At 40.0% G+C, this 15,893-nt stretch overlaps 1 long non-coding RNA gene across 4 annotated transcripts in view; it reads right to left on the bottom strand.

The window, feature by feature from the left end:
• Positions 1-15,893, bottom strand: part of LOC132073135 (uncharacterized) — a 1,090,256-nt gene that overhangs the window by 271,359 nt on the left and 803,004 nt on the right. The window lies entirely within an intron of this gene.

The raw sequence follows: 15,893 nt of genomic DNA, 5'->3' as shown, positions 1-15,893 counted from the left end.
ACAGCAGCATCTTAGATTTGTGAAGATAAAGTGACGGCAGATTGGAGGCTTTTATTACAAGATTTTTGCTGAAGTTTGGAAACATTTTCAACCTTGAATAAGCATTTCCTTATACAAATGGCTTATTAGGCAAGTAATCCCTCATTTCCTCATCTAGGAATGATATTTATCGTCATTAGGTTATTGCTCCTACTAGCAGAATTAAAATGCCTCAAACATCCTTCAGATTTTCCAGCAATGACCTGTTTGCAAATTGTGCATGATGGCCATTATGTTCTTGCACACGTAAGAGGTGACTCTTTTAAAATGCAGCCTTAGATGATGCTATTGGGAAACTGCTCACCCTACTATAAAATATACATGTAAAATGTGTAAAGAGTCTGTCAGAGAAATGTTCCCCTATACAGTGTAACTTAATCTTACAATTTCAGTGACTAGTACTACGTGTACTAGTCACTGAAATTGCAGGTTTTGAGTTTCCAAGCTTTCAGCTTGTTCCACCCTGTTGGACTTTTATGGCTTTCTAACCTAAACCTTCACTCACAGACACAAGGCAGCACAAAAAGTGAAAACAGCACAGGATGTCCAGGCTCAGCTGCACACTGATAGAATCACTCTGCCATCCTCTCCTCTGCTGTGACAAATGATCTTACTCTGTTCCCTGAAATATTCTGGGTAAATCCATGAAATTTATTCATGCTGAATATATGCATTTACTCACTTAAAAGGTTAAACATTTTGAGGTTATAGAAAAGAAAACCAATCAAACCTTTCAACAAGCACGTATTAAGCTTTGTTACTCTGGACTAAGGTAACCTTTGAAAAACATGCTCAAGAAAACAGAATGCTTCTAATATGCCACATATCTCCTGATTCTGTAAGGCCCATGTAAATATCAACTTTTTCAACAAATATCAGGAGCCACTGAGTGATAACGAGAGAAGGGCATTCCTAAAACCAGCAAGACCTGCATAACAAAGTTCCTGTTATCTACCACTATTTGAAATTGCAGCAGTGTCTCCTTTTCAGTATTACTTGTTTAAGAAAATGCCTTCTCACCAGAGGAAAGCCCAGGCAGATGTAAACTAAATCCCCAGTTGTTTCAGAACAAGTTAAGTTTTCACTTGTTCCAAGAAGTTAAAAAAACCAGCAAACTAAGAGGAAAATCATATTCTTCTTTCTTGAATCTAGCTTGCATTATCACACAGACAAATTCTTAAGTCAAGATATTTTAAGGTCAGAATGCTCATGAAGATACAATCAAAGAACTGTCTGAAACTTGGAGGCAAAATTAGAGCAAAGTTATTTGGGGGAAATGGAAGAAAAATCTATAAAAAAGATTCCAAACGAGTCAGAGGGCAGAATGACGGACCATGTTTGTCTAAAAATATGCCAACTGTACACAAGGAAAAATGTGCTGTGAAAAAAAATTGTACATACATCAGTTGGCAAGAGTTTAATAATTTTCAGTTCTCATTGGACAAGTAAGCTAAATAATTCAAGGCACTTTCACAGCTATTGAACTTAATTTATGAGCCTAGATTGCTGATTTTGTGTGTGGTTCAGGGAAATCTGCACCAGTCCATATCATTATCACCTTCAATTCTAACTCTCTTACAGTTACAGCAGTTTGGGAATGTTCAGTGTGAAAATTAAGTGTTTTACAAAAGCAGAGCTGGTGAGATTCTGGTTTTACACGTGATTCTTCACTCTTCAGTCATTGCTGCCTTTGTTTCTAATTATCTCACATTACAGAACAAGAGAAGAAACCCAGAGGCAAGAGGAAATTCACTGTGCTGAGTGCTGTAAGGACAGCTAGAGACAGGCCCTGTCCCAGGCAGTAGAAGAAACAGCAGCAAGCTTCTAAAAGGTAAGAAAATAGAAACCATTTAAGATTATTTTGCAGGGGCTGGATTGTTGAAGGATTATGTATTATATCTACTGGGGCTGCCTCATTTTCAATTAATACAGTTACATTAAAATGAGACCTAATATCACTACATGTGGAATAAAGCAGAGCAAAATCATGGTGGGGCGAGGGGGGGGAGGCAGCAAAGCAACTGCTTACAATCAGCACATAAGCATTGGAAGATAAGAACAAAATACTAGGGGATGCTTATCAAAGATCTATAAATAACACCCAGAGAAAAGAAAACTCATGGGGCCATAGCTTGAATCTATAAATACCTTCAAAATATAAATATAAATGAAGGAAGGGAATTGCTCGATCTCAGCAGATGCTGAGACGCAGAAGCAGGATAACGAGGAAGGGGCTGGGACTGAGCTCAGAGTGCATTTCTGAATGCTAAAAGCACTTGGAGCCCAAAAGACTATCAAAGAGGCTACCATTCTGCTAATACACAAAGATGTTTTCAGTGAGGCATTAGTGGGAAGAAATGCGGGCAGGGTGCAATCTTGCAAAGAGTAGAAAGACAAGCTGGCTGCACAAGCAGCCTTTCCAGCTCCCACATCTGTCTGGTGTCAGGAACAGCCTGAATGGATTCTCAACCCTTGGGACAGGTGCTCACAGCACTCAGGCTCCTGCAACGTGACAGGAAAGTAGTAGCTGGAGAGCAAATAACCTCTGTGGTAACAAAGTAGACACAAAGACCTTTTGGAAGTCAAAAGACAACAAAATCCAAATTGACTTGGGGAACTCATGAGAGTTTTGAGGTCAACTTCCCCCCAGAGCATGAAGGCTTTTCTTCTTTCCTTTTGTTGAGGGGAAGCTTGTAAAGCACTGACATGGCCCACAGCCATTCTCACATGGAGATGCTGTCCTTGAAAACCTTGGCTCCTAGGACACATGGACAAAAATGGAAAATTGCATGCAGCGGGACTGGCAGTCCCCCACGCCTGCCCACAGCTGAGGACTGAAGGGAGCTTGTTTTGTGCACATTAGTCAGGCATAGGGCCGTCTGGGATTCCCAATGTAGCATTTGGTTGAGTGGGAGCAGTGTAAGTATCCTGTGGGTTTCTGTCAATCTTCCCTGGTATTGACAGTTACAGAAGGGTGAGAAGGAAGCTCAAACTCTTGTTTGGATAAACCTGCATGCAAGAGCACTGTTGATGCAATGCCCCATGTTAGGAAATCACACACTTGTGGTGCTCCATGGTATTTCAGCCCCATTTATTTAAATTGTAATGTCTTCTTTAAATGCAGGGCCTATTATTATACCTGGAAAAACAGGCATATCTATAGTGCTATAGGACCACTAATTTATTCAATTTCTTGTGGTTTTCCACATCTGCACTAGCAACTGCAACATTGCAGAAAGAATTGTCACATATAACACATTCAATTGTCTTGGCTACTGAATCCTGACTACTGACATTATTTTAGATGTGTTACTGATTAAGCAATGTTTTTGTAGTGCAAAATGCCAGGCTTGATAGAGAGCAATACAGCAGCTCCTCTGAGACCTGACAATTCGTAAGCACCTCAGCTTCTAGCATCTTCAATGATTTCCTGAAGACCAAGTCTCTTTAAAGGCTTTGGATCCTTTAAAGCTCAACTAACTATAAACAGCATAGAAGAAGGAATAATTCTCCCAGTTAAGCCTCCCACAGAGACTGTTCTCTGTGCCAGTATACAGATGAATAGGCTTTGAATGCTAATTGTAACACTGTGTGTACTCTTCCTGAGCTAATCAGCTCACAGGGTACAGACAAGCAACTTTTATTATCAATTCCATTCCAGCACACAAACCCTCCTGAAATGCTTTTCCAATAGCTAATTTAGAGACCTCCCATTGGCTTAGTTCAGGCTGTGGAAGGTTTGTAAACAAGCTGTGTTATTCAAGAGGAATTTGCTCTCTCTCACTGTCTCTCTTGCTTTCTCTCTCTTGCCTAAAGTATTAAGATCTAATGGAAAGAGTTGCCTAAGAGAGGGAAGAAAAGCATGCTAATACCTATTGGCAAAGGCTCATGTTCAATGTCTCAAGAGGTTTCATGTGCAACAGACAGGAAAACTCACTTGCAGACCTAAGTAGCAGTCTATCACTTGCTTTACAAAGTAAAAAATCACTGCCAAAAAGAAATTATTTTCTCCATTTGATAGCGGAGTAGTCTTCACCATTAGAAGTTACATAGAAATTTGGGGTTGTCCCTCGCTTTGAAATGAGATATTGCATATATGATCAAAGCAGTGATAACCTCTCCTGGGAATCCTGCCAACATCAACTGCAGACAGCATCAACAAGCTGAATGCTAAGAGCTTCCCCAAACTGTGTATGGCTGTTCAGATTTGTATGCAACAGGTCAAGAAGTGCCACTAAAACTGAGTATTTTCCTTTGCTACAAGTGACCACAACAACAACGTGGCAGAGTCACGTTCAGACGAGATTCTCTGCTTTTAAAACCCCAGTAAATGCACTCCTAATCTGTTCAGAAGTCTGTTTTGCTAAACAAAAAGTGCAGTCTCACAGAAAGGAGGCTTCTAATGTTTCTGGCACTGCTCTGTTTTAAATCTTCGGGAAAGAGAGTGCAGACTGTGGAAAAATGAGCCTTTTTTATAAGCTCAAGTGTGTGAATAGCTGGTAACAGTACTCAGGGGGAAAAGAAACTTCAACCAACCACTCCTCTCACTCATCCCCCTCTCTTGGAAAAAAAACCAAACAAAAAACCCATCAACAAAAAAGCAAACCAAAAAGAAACCAAAAAGAAACCAAAAAGAAACCAAAAAAAACAACCCACGAGCCAGAGAGAGAACTCCTTGTCTGAGATGAAGGGAGTTTTGTAATTTAACAGTATTCTTACTAAAGAACAAAGATCTTAGTGTACCTCAAGTGGACTTTCAGAGACACTTTGTAAGTGTTCCCTTCTTGCTGGGAGTTAATTTGATCCTGTTGTGTCCATATTCCACTGTAATAGGCTGTTACATTGCTATTACACTCCTGTTCTGAACTGCACCTGGGAGCTGCTGCTCTTACATGCTACAGTCTGATGTGGGAAAAGCTATTTGCAAGTCTCTTAAAAATCCACATTGAGTTCAAGCATGGGAAAACATTTTTCTGCCATGGAATTCAGATGCAAAACAAGGATGTAAGTCTTCATATAAGCCATCCACCAAATTCCTGGCTTATGCTGAGAGAGGGAAACCACTGAATGATCTGGTCTCTCCTGCAGCTGAACACACATTTATGAAAGCCACTTAGTTCTTTGGCTACTCTCTGTAATCTATTTTGTTCAGCAGCAGAGCCACAGTTTTTGAAGGTCTTAATATTTTTCTTGAGCTGCTTTTGAAATGGGAAGCTGCAGACCAAACTCCCCTCCTGCTGAAGTTGGTAGCAGACTCCCACTTCTTCAGCCAGCAAATAACTGTGTAATAAGAGTACCTCAGGAAATATGATTCATGTCCCACATAATGACCCCTTTGTTTCTCATCCACATTGACTGTGTATTGTCACAGCAGCTTCTTACACAATACAAACAAAGAGTCTAAAGAGAATTTTAGAACTGCACGAAAATGTCATCTTGTCTTCGCTTCAGACAAGGATCTCTTACATACATTTACTTTGGCTTTTTCTCGTTAGCAAGGAGATGAAAACCTCAAGCATCTCATAGCTCATTATTAAAACATAGTCATGCCCTGCTGCTCATGGGGGACATGGAGATGCTGGCAGCAGGCCCCTTGAGACAGCAGCCTGATTATACAACCCCTGTACGTAGACAATTCCAAGTGACTGCTCAGAAGAAAGGACCAGTTACAGTTATTAACAACATTTGTTAGGCACCAGTGGTGTTTGTGGTGCTCTACAAGACAAACACTGTCCTACTTTATCCTGAAGAACAACAGATGTCAAAAAGATTCTTTTGAAGGTGCAGAGAAAGTGACGACTTACAATGTTCATGTTGAGATTGGTTTTGCTTTTCGCTTTTTCTCTTATCATTAAAGGGCCTGTAAATAATACTAGAATGCTGAGGACAGGCTAGTGACAACAGCTCTGATAAAATGTGCTTTGAGGAAGCATTTGAATGAGAAGAAGGAGGTACCCACATGCTAGGAGATTACAGCAGCCACCAGGAGTGAAGGAAAGTGAACAGAGCAATGGGGTTGGCACTGAGGACTACACTAAAGGAACCAAAGACAGAGATTTGGCTTGATGAGGTGTTGGGATGAAGCATTTCTTCTTGGAAGGGAGAGTCAGAAGATTCAATGAAGTAAAAACATGCTTTGATTGCCAGGCAGAAGGTTGTTGCAGGAGCTGCATTTCTGACACAGCAGTAGGGAATAATGAGCAGGTGTAGAAGGTGGGAAAAGGTTAGAGGCTATCATCAAATGCATGACACTCTAGATGAAAGAGAGTAGGATCATAGTGGCAAGACTTATAAAAGTTTAAGGGCATAGAACATTAAAATGTGTTTAGGACATGAATAGAAGGAGCCACCAGATGGATGAAGGAAGGAAAGGGAGTAGTTCAGTCATGCTGTCACACAGCACTGGGGAAGGAAAAAAAACAAGGAAAAAAACAGGAGCAAAAGCTATTAGGAGAAAATAAGGTAAGTTGATGAGAAAAGCTTGTGAGAGCCTTTCCATCTTATTCTTGGAGTCAGTAACATTTGAAGGAAGAACGACAACAAGGCAGCTTAGGGAAAGAAATTAAAGTCTCAGAGGGGGACTTGGTGGCAGCAGTGGGACTTCTGTGTCAGAAAGATTTGAAAAGTCTCATGGAAATAATTTAGTACAGATAGTCCTTCTGGCTCCTGAATGCCCTTTCATTCTGTGGAGGAAGAAGCAGAAGCAAGATGCAACCTGTCGCTGCATGTACATCGTTCAAGTACAAAGGAGAAAATTACAAAGTGGAACCTAAATAAGTGATTGAGCACTTCTGAAAGCAAAAGAAGGAGCAGAGGAGAAGGAGACCAGGAGCTGCAGGGACACTAGACATATCCATAACTTATAGGGTGTATCTGAATAGACAAATAAAGGAGAACACACAAGAAGCCCTGAAAGAGCAGTGGCTGGTGACCACTGAAAATTTGGATAATGAACTGTCAGCTAAGACACAATTAGGCACCTCTATTCAGATGGGTTTCTTAGCAAAGGATGACAGCTCTGATGTTCAAACATATTCTATCTTCTTGGTAAAGAAGATGCCATGTGGATGCAACTATGAATTTAAAACAGAGAAAGGGGAAAGTTGTCAAAAATAAGGCAGCCTACAAAGCTGTATTTACCAGAGATAAGACTAAATATATTGTTTTCTGGCATCATAGCTGAGAGGCTGCGTGGTTCATCTCTTCCTTTCCATTTCACAGACTTTGACAAGAGTCAGCATTGCTCAAAGGAAATAAGTATCAGTATTAGATGCAATCAAATGACAAGTTCATGCACTTGTTAGATTTACTCCATATTTGATGATGTAAAAGGCTTCTTTGAAGGAATCCATAGGGCAGTACCTACCAGATGCCACTTTGGCTGAAATCAACAACTGAGGAATCTGGTAATTATAGTCTCAGATACTTCAACCTGTGGTTCCTGAGGATAAGGTTTCTAAGGAGTCTGTAAAAGCAAGAATCAGTAGGTTCAGATTTATTGTACAGGATATGTATCTTCTGTGAGAAATTTTAAGGAATATGTAAATTACAAGGGAATGTCCCTCTGCATAGTAGATTTCAGTTCCTTCTCTCCCCAGATCATGCGGTTGACATAGAGAAATATTACATAAATGTAATTTAGCATGCAATAGCTTCCTCTCTTCTTGAGTTTTAGGAAGATTTTCTTTCTCTCCCTTCCTCCCCCAGAGGCATCCCATACTATTTAGAAAGCATTTGTTAAAAGATAGATTAATCTGTATATAAGATCCTAAGAATGAGATGGATATCTGAGCTCTCCATTATTCTAGAAATAGACCACATGCAGTACTTGCATGTAGTCAAGTGACTCAATTTTAATGAGACTATCACTGTGGAGAATAAAGAAAGTATTTATACTTTACTCCCCAAAATAATGGGCAATTGCTCCTTTTTCTCTCCAAAACTGCCAGTTTTATCAGCACTTATCTTAGTCCTTTATAGAATTCTCTCACTACAGCAGCTCCAAGATTAATTCTGACAGAGAAGGAACTGAGACAGGACACTGGGATTTGCTTTCAGAAAAGTAGAAGGTTGTATTAACCATACCAGCAAGTGTTCTACTCCTTCCTTTATTCTCAAATTATTATTTTGCTTAATAAGGAGTTCAGAGAGAGAACGTTTGCAGAGAACATTTGATTTTTTTTCCACATCAGAGGATACACTTCAGATCAACCCCACAAGTAGTCTGAGGACCATAATAAACCCCACAGCTTTCACTTGAGTGTTAATTTCTACATGGCATTCTGCAAGCAAATAGAAGTTCATTCTTCCTGCTCCAAGCCAAGCAGAAGTCATTAGTTTCTCAGCAGGACACACCCTGAGTTCAGTGTCCCACGACTGAATCTGTACAACTGCTAGGTTGTTGCAGTGTGAGCAAAGTGAGCATGCACTTGCCTTCAAAACACAAGAGAAATACACCCTTTTTGTCCCTGGGCAAAACCACTTGCTTCTCTGATTATCAGAAAAGGATAAATACTGTTTTTCCTCAGAGCAGTTAGACAAGGAAAAAAAAATACTGGCAAGTGGCCTGAAAAAATTAATGTGCATTTCAAGATTAAGAGTTAGATCTTTTTATTATGCTATGCAATTTCCCCGTTTTCTTTCCACAGATAACATTCTCACTTTATACATGACACTTAAGTCAGTTTTGAGCATAGACTCATTGTTCTTTCTTCTTAAAATAGGGGCAATAGGACACAGGAAAATACAGGTATATAAGCTTTACTGAAGAACATGCATTTGCTGTACACTCTTAAAAAAATGAGTCATTTCCCCAAATGCCTAACAACAGACACTGGAATGTACAAGAAAGTTATATATGCTTTAATCATGGAGAGCCCTCTGAATCTGCACATTTGACCTGAAGGCTACTAAGGAATGTTTAAAGGAAATATATGAGAGGCAAGATCAAGTACATGAATGAACATTAAAGGAAAGAAGGGTGTCATACTTATGAAATGCACATAAGTTGCTCCAAGTATGACTTCAAATAGTATCACCTTTTTTCCCTATTTTCATAGAAGTAAAGGGAATTTCTTTTGAATTTATATAAAAGATGACATATCCATTATATCTTTGTTATACAAAAAACCAGTTTTCTGTAGTAATTTATTTATGCTTTTCCCAATTAAAGAGAATGAAAATGCCACATTTAATTTCTTGTAGGTAAAGGTGCATAAGCCATTGGAAAGTCAGGGTAGTCTGTTGGTGGGTATAGAAAGTTCTAAAACTCTTTGCCTATATTTAAGAGGCCCACCATCTTCCACAGATAATGCCAAGAATTTTTAAGAGAGCTCTCTCCTGTCCTTGACTTCAGGAGTTACTCAGAGCATGAGAGGACACTGCAAGCAACAGCAAAGGATGGCATCTTTGAAAAATGGTAGAGAGTCAGAGCGTATTCTCTCTGGATGACAATCATACTGCCATTTTCAGAGTTGGAAAAACCACATAAAACTCCTCCAAGCCTCCAGTTTCCACCCTTGGAATTTAACCAGCATGACTATTGGCAGCATGGGGGCTGCACCTGTGTCCTGGGACTAAGGTGCTCAGTAAGGCATCCAAATAGAGGAAACTGCTGTGTACAGCTGTTTACAGATGTGGGTTAGGCCTGGCAGGATTCACTAGTGCACAGCTGTACTGATCTGAGTACTAAACATCTACCCAACTACAGCAAAATTTCATCAGAGCACTATAACTCTAAAAAGTCTCTCAGAAAACAAAGAAAGAAAAGCAAAAATCCATTCCAGTAAACCTGAGTGCTTCAGTTGCCTGTAAGTTGATTGCAAGCAACAAAACGGTTTGATGCTGTCTCACAACAAAACGAGCCTGTTCCACCAAAGGCACCTTTTTGATACTGATGTAGCATGGGCTAACCAAAGGTGACACACGTTGGATCTGCTTGTCACTAACAAGGAGGAATGGGCTGGAGATATGGTAATCAGGAATAGCTTTGGCAGTGGTGGCCATGGAACAGTGAAGTTCAAAATCCTGATAAGTGTGAGGGAGGACAGCAGCAGAGGACTCAGGTGAGCAGACTTCAGTTTATTCAGGGGGCCCTGGTGGGTTCTGGAGGGAGGCAGTTCTCAAGGGTCAAGGATCTCTGTGAACTCAGTAAACCTCCAAGGACAGCATCCTTTGAACACACAAACGATCTCCCCTGAAATTCAGGAGGAGAAGCAGATTCTTCATGAGACTTTTGCTAAGCAGGGAGCTTGAGATGAAGCTTCAATATGAAATGGCAGTGGAAGGAGGTGGAAGCAGGGACAGGCTATGAAGAATGAATTTAGAAATATTTTCTGGACATGCAAGGACAACACTAGCAAAGCTAAAGCTTCCTTAAAGTTGACACCAGTAAGGGGTATCAAGGGTGACAAGAACCCTTAGTATAAAAAACTAAACAGGGAAACTGTTGGGAACTTTGTTTCATGGAGTATGTGAGAGCAAGCCCAAACATGGCTGAACTAATCAATGTCTTCTTTGCCTCAGTCCTCTCAAACAAGATTTCCCAGGCTTCACTGTTTAGGAGAAAGTGTTCAAGAGGAAAAACTAACAGTAGAAAATTAGGATTACAAAAGGAAGCAGCCATAAATGCAAACAAGAGAGTTCCAGACTGGCTATAATGAAAATCTATTTTCCCCAAAGGAACAATGGCTAACGTGCTGCTCGCAAAGGTTTTGCAGTCTTCAGCCTTGGAGTTTTCCAACATTCAGCTTGTTAAATCCCTGAGCAATCTGTCCTGATCCCTCAGCTGGCCCTGCTTTGAGCAGGATGTTGGACTGGAGACATCCTGTTTTATCACATGACTTTTCTGAACATGACTACCAGGCTAGTCCCTGCAGCATGATGAATCCTGAAGAGTGCTACAACTTCTTTCTTAAAGTTGTTTTTAGAAAATGAGAACACTTTAACAGAACTTTCATGAAAAAGAAAGGAAGAAGCCAGATCACAGTATCTTATACACCCTTCAGAGCCATGCAGACAAGGAGGGTCCAAGGCACCCAGCCTGCTAGATGTTAAGGGAAATGTGAGACTAAGGACTCCCAATGAAACAGCAAACAGCTGCTGTATCTACAAGGAAAGGAAAACAAATAGTATGCAGCTTTTTATTGCAGTGGTATTCATATTTTTATTTCCACTCACAATAAATTTGGTAATATTAACAAAATTTATTCTAGATTGCAAGGCTGTGCAAATATCTATATAAATCAAGTGTAGTGCTTGGGCTCCTGGCAGCTGGCCAAAATAGCTCTCTGTGTAAACATCTTTGCTATTTCTATATTAGCCACTCATGGTTATACCTCTCTCCTGGCCTATCAAGCCAGATTACTCTTTATTTTATGTTTCTCTGTGTGGGACAAAACCTAGCAGTGGAACAGCATTTACAGGCAGTTTAATACTGAAATGATATGCACTGCAATTAAATAAATGTCCATTCTTCTGAACAAGGTCCATTTAGGAATGCCCTGCTGACTTTAGAAAGGGTCTGTAGTTCTTAAGTTCCCAGTTGAAACAATAAATGAACTGTGTGAGTGATTAAGTTAGCTGGAGAAACAAACAGAGGAGATTTGTGCAGTGACATAAATTAGGACTTAAAATTATCTCAACAGTTTACATAACATTTGCTGTGCACGGATCCATTGCATGTGGTGTTTAATATTGCATATATGCTTTGGCAGATCCAGTACAACTTTACAGTGAAGTAAGGACACAACAGATGACAACTCTCCACGAAGCAAGAAATGTGATAGCTCTATTCACATACTGCAGATGCACTGAAATTAATCTAGGTTTATTACTTATTTATATATCTGCATGTGGGGTTGTTTTGTCTGTTTCTCAGATTTTGGGTTGGGGTTCTTTTTTGTTTTGGTTTGGCTTTGTACATGGGTCACTATTGCCTAATAAGAACTCAATATTTGTAAAGTACTGAGTACATCACTTGATGTTTTGGAGTCCAGTGCTTATTGCTTCTTGCCACACAGCTGCAGTAATAAGGAGTAAATTGAGTCAGTGATGCTGTTCAAATTAAAATAGGAAAGAGGATAATCTTGCAAATAAAATGGTATGCAAAAGTGCATATGTGTTTCATCCATGTAATTGTAACTCTGAAATGTAACTCTTTGCAGTCCTTATGACAGAACTGAGTAACATAAAAATGCCCTATCACTCTACACAGAAATCTGTGGTTAGAAGACAGCATTACCAGAGAGCATTTCAGAGCCCTCATAACACCTTGCTATATGTTTGGCAGGAGGACTCAATGAAGAACTTCAGTAAGCCAAAAACTTGCAAAGGGTACCCTTTGATGAGAGGCACATTACAGATATAGTTCTTGCTCTGTGCAATCATCAAAAACCATTGAAAGTGCCAAGATCTGTAGTTCTGCTCTCTGCCACATATACTGTCATCAGCAAAACCCACCCAAAAATTAGAAACCAAACCCCCAAAGTAAATAGCTACCTCCAGGGAACTTGGGTCAAGGTCCTTGTTATCATCAAGTTGTGACTTTGTCCTGACTGCAGAGTATCAGGGGAAAAAAGCTCTATATGCAATCTATCCCTCCCATATGCAGATGAAGATGTGACTTTTGCAAGTCCCAGAAGGTGCAGATATAACATACAGGGTTGTACTGGCCCCTTTGAGCTTTGTGTGCCATCAGTGATAACAGGGCTGTTTAAACACACTCTGCTGAGAAAAAAAGCATAATTTTCTATTCAAGTGCTTCAAGAGCAAGCAGACAATCATCCTGGTGCTGAAGGAAGGAGTTTAGGGCTTAATTTCCAGGAAGGTTTTCTGTACAACAGCAGTTATGTCAGAGGAACAGTATCTAGTTTACACAACAAAATATCCTTGAACTGTTAAGCTGCAGACACAGACTGCAAATCAAAATTAATTACAAGAATGTCTTGGCTGCACAGAGACAGAAATGCTGCAGCCCAGTAGAGAAATAAGAAAAGTCAACTAGGGCACTCATGAGCATTTAACAAGAACTTTTATTTTGAAATCTGTGGAGAACACCACTGTGAGGGTCAGCATTTAACAGCTTTCCCCTAATTTGAGTTATTTTTGGTACTGAGACCAAAATAAATGATTAACTTCTGTATTTTTTGAACATAAAACTACCGGGCACTCTCATAGGTGAGGATGACAACTACCTCTTTTGCTTTAGCCATCTTAACCCCCTTTGCCCCTGCTCTCACCCCCTGTTTTTTATTCAACCATGAATACATTTTGGGATTGGATTATCAAATAACTGGGATAAATTTTGCTGTGATTTTCCTTGGCACAGCATTCTAAGTGAAACCATTTGCTATTACAGACCCTGATAATGGCACCCCTAGGTACAATACCCTATTTCAGAAGATCTGTGTTAAACATTATGAATTCCCAAACAGTTACCTCCTCGGGAACAAAATCATTAAGCTGGGTAGCTTGACTTAATTAGACTTAAATGTCATCAGTGATTCACTCTGTTTTAATAAACTCATCTGTTTTCATGTCAGTTCTGTAATTTACACCATAAAAACCCAGTCATGTTGTTCCAATATCTCAGGAGCACAGTTAGAAACTATCTGAAAATCTTGCAGGGCTGCATTCTTACAAGTCTGATGGCACTGCAACAGATGCAGACAGTGTCAGTGAAGGTAAAGCCTTTTCAAGGAAAAGCATCAGAGAGAGCTTTGTGGCTACTAGAAAATTTGGAGGAACAACACACAAAAAAGATACAAGTGTTTTGGAGGAGGAGCTCTTTTGAGAAATGTGCTTTGCCATAAAGCTCTGAAAGTGAGCAGAATGAGAAGAAGAAAACATGAGAAAATAGGTGTCCATGTGAAACCCATTTCAAAATGGTAAGTATTAAAATTTGGCCTGGCAGCTTAGCAGGTCCACTGTTTTCCCTAATTCTTTTGGAAAGAAGTGCCAGAGGTGTGGGTCAGAGCCAAAGAACAGCATTTCTTTAACATATATGCTCTATTCATTGTGACCTTTCACTATACTTGGACTTTAAAGCTGCCTCAGGAAATCTGTGTAAAAGTATTACATGCATTCAGTCCTCTGGCAATTTAAAAATAAATATATACCTTACCAATATGCTACACTTTACATGTGGGAGGGCAGGAAAGGAGCTGTGGCAATGATCTCCCCTCTGTGCACTGAACCCAGCAATGCACAGATACCACCCTAAAGGGAATTTGAGCACTGTGCAGTGGACCTGCATGTGATAACCTCCAAAGCACACTAGGAGCATGCTCTTGAATCCTCTAAAAGAGAGTCTATACGTTCCTCTTTGATGCTGGACAGAGGCCAAAATATATATAAACAACTATGGGTTACCTAAGTTTCATAAGGTTGGTACTTACCACTGTGGTGGTTCCAGTCTAGGAACTGCATTTGCTGGGTGGGAAGCCTGCCCCAATCTACTCCAAAGCACAGCTGGGAGTAAACAGGTATGCTAATGAAGAAATTACACATGCTACTCATTTACCAGCTCCCAGAGGAACATTAACAGCAGAAGCTGATTACATTTGCAGAAGCAAGAAGGTCCTGTACCTGATCAAACACACTTGTGGCTACAGCATTCCTTTCTGTGCTAGAAACAAGCAGGACAGGCTAGATACAGACAAAATTATTCATAATGCACCTCCTGGTCAGATTAACAGGGGTAAAGGCTCACCCTAGCTGGTGATATTTCTAATTAGAGACTGAAAGACAGCGCTTCAATAATCTGTGATTAAAGAAGAAAAAAACCAATCAAGTGAATGTACAAATACCCCACCCAGGTTTATTTTGTTTGCATGGGTTTTCTTCCTCTACAAATACTGAACAGATTTATGTGCATGAGATTTATGCACGTGGTTGGATATTGCTGAAAGTGTGTTTGCTTTCCATTTTGTTTGAAGCAGCTCCACTGGAATCAGATTTGTTTATTTACCTGGTATTTGACAAACTGTCTCTGACACCCAGCTATCGGGGGTTCATGCCCATGTTTCTCACTGGAAACTCCATTCTCCTAATTGTTGCTGTAAGCAAGACAACAGAAGAGGTGGTTTTGCCTCCAGGCTGTGTCAGCTGGGTCTGGTATCAGCCATGTTTTATTACAACCTGTAAGATTGAGATCTCTGATTGTCCTTTGCAAGACTTCAGTTTTCCTTTTATTTTTCTTGTTTTTTTCACTTTCACATACACTCACACAGAGAAGGTAGATTTAAAGGAATATATTGATCTTAATGACCTCTCAAAATTTATCCTGGGGCTAATCAAAGGCTTGCTATGTTGTGCTGGCTAAATCTATCATGGTATTGAATAATTCACAGCATGCCTTAAAGGCTCCAGACTAGGTGATTTACCCCCATATTAATGTGATGCTTTTGCATTTTAATAGGCTTATGTTAATGTTTTACAAAATGATAAAGCATTCTTCTGAACTCTCCAGCGACAAGGGATGATGGTATGAACCACATAATTCTAGCAAAGGACAGCCAATAACATCAGATTTATGAGTGTTGCTACAGCATCTATCATAAGCTTGAGCCAGACCAAACCATTTAGTTGAGACTCACCCCTCTTCTGACTGCACAAGTGGCTTTTCCCAACCTGTCTGACTCTTTAATGGAAGTAGACAGACACAGGAGAAAAGGTAGGGCATTCTGAAAGCAGAACTAACCTTTCCAAAACTGTTTTAGCACAGAGGTTTTTATATCCCTTTGAGAAAAGACCTAGAGGAGAACAAGAGGAATTTCATTGCTCTGAGGCTGGAATTTCAGAGAGCAGTGCTCACTAGTGGGGTCATATTTTTCCATTTGAAAGGCAGACAGCCT

The sequence above is a fragment of the Ammospiza nelsoni genome, chromosome 1 (genome assembly GCF_027579445.1).
Source record: "Ammospiza nelsoni isolate bAmmNel1 chromosome 1, bAmmNel1.pri, whole genome shotgun sequence".
In the NCBI taxonomy this organism is placed as follows: domain Eukaryota; kingdom Metazoa; phylum Chordata; class Aves; order Passeriformes; family Passerellidae; genus Ammospiza; species Ammospiza nelsoni.
This window is presented reverse-complemented; position numbering and strand designations above follow the sequence as displayed.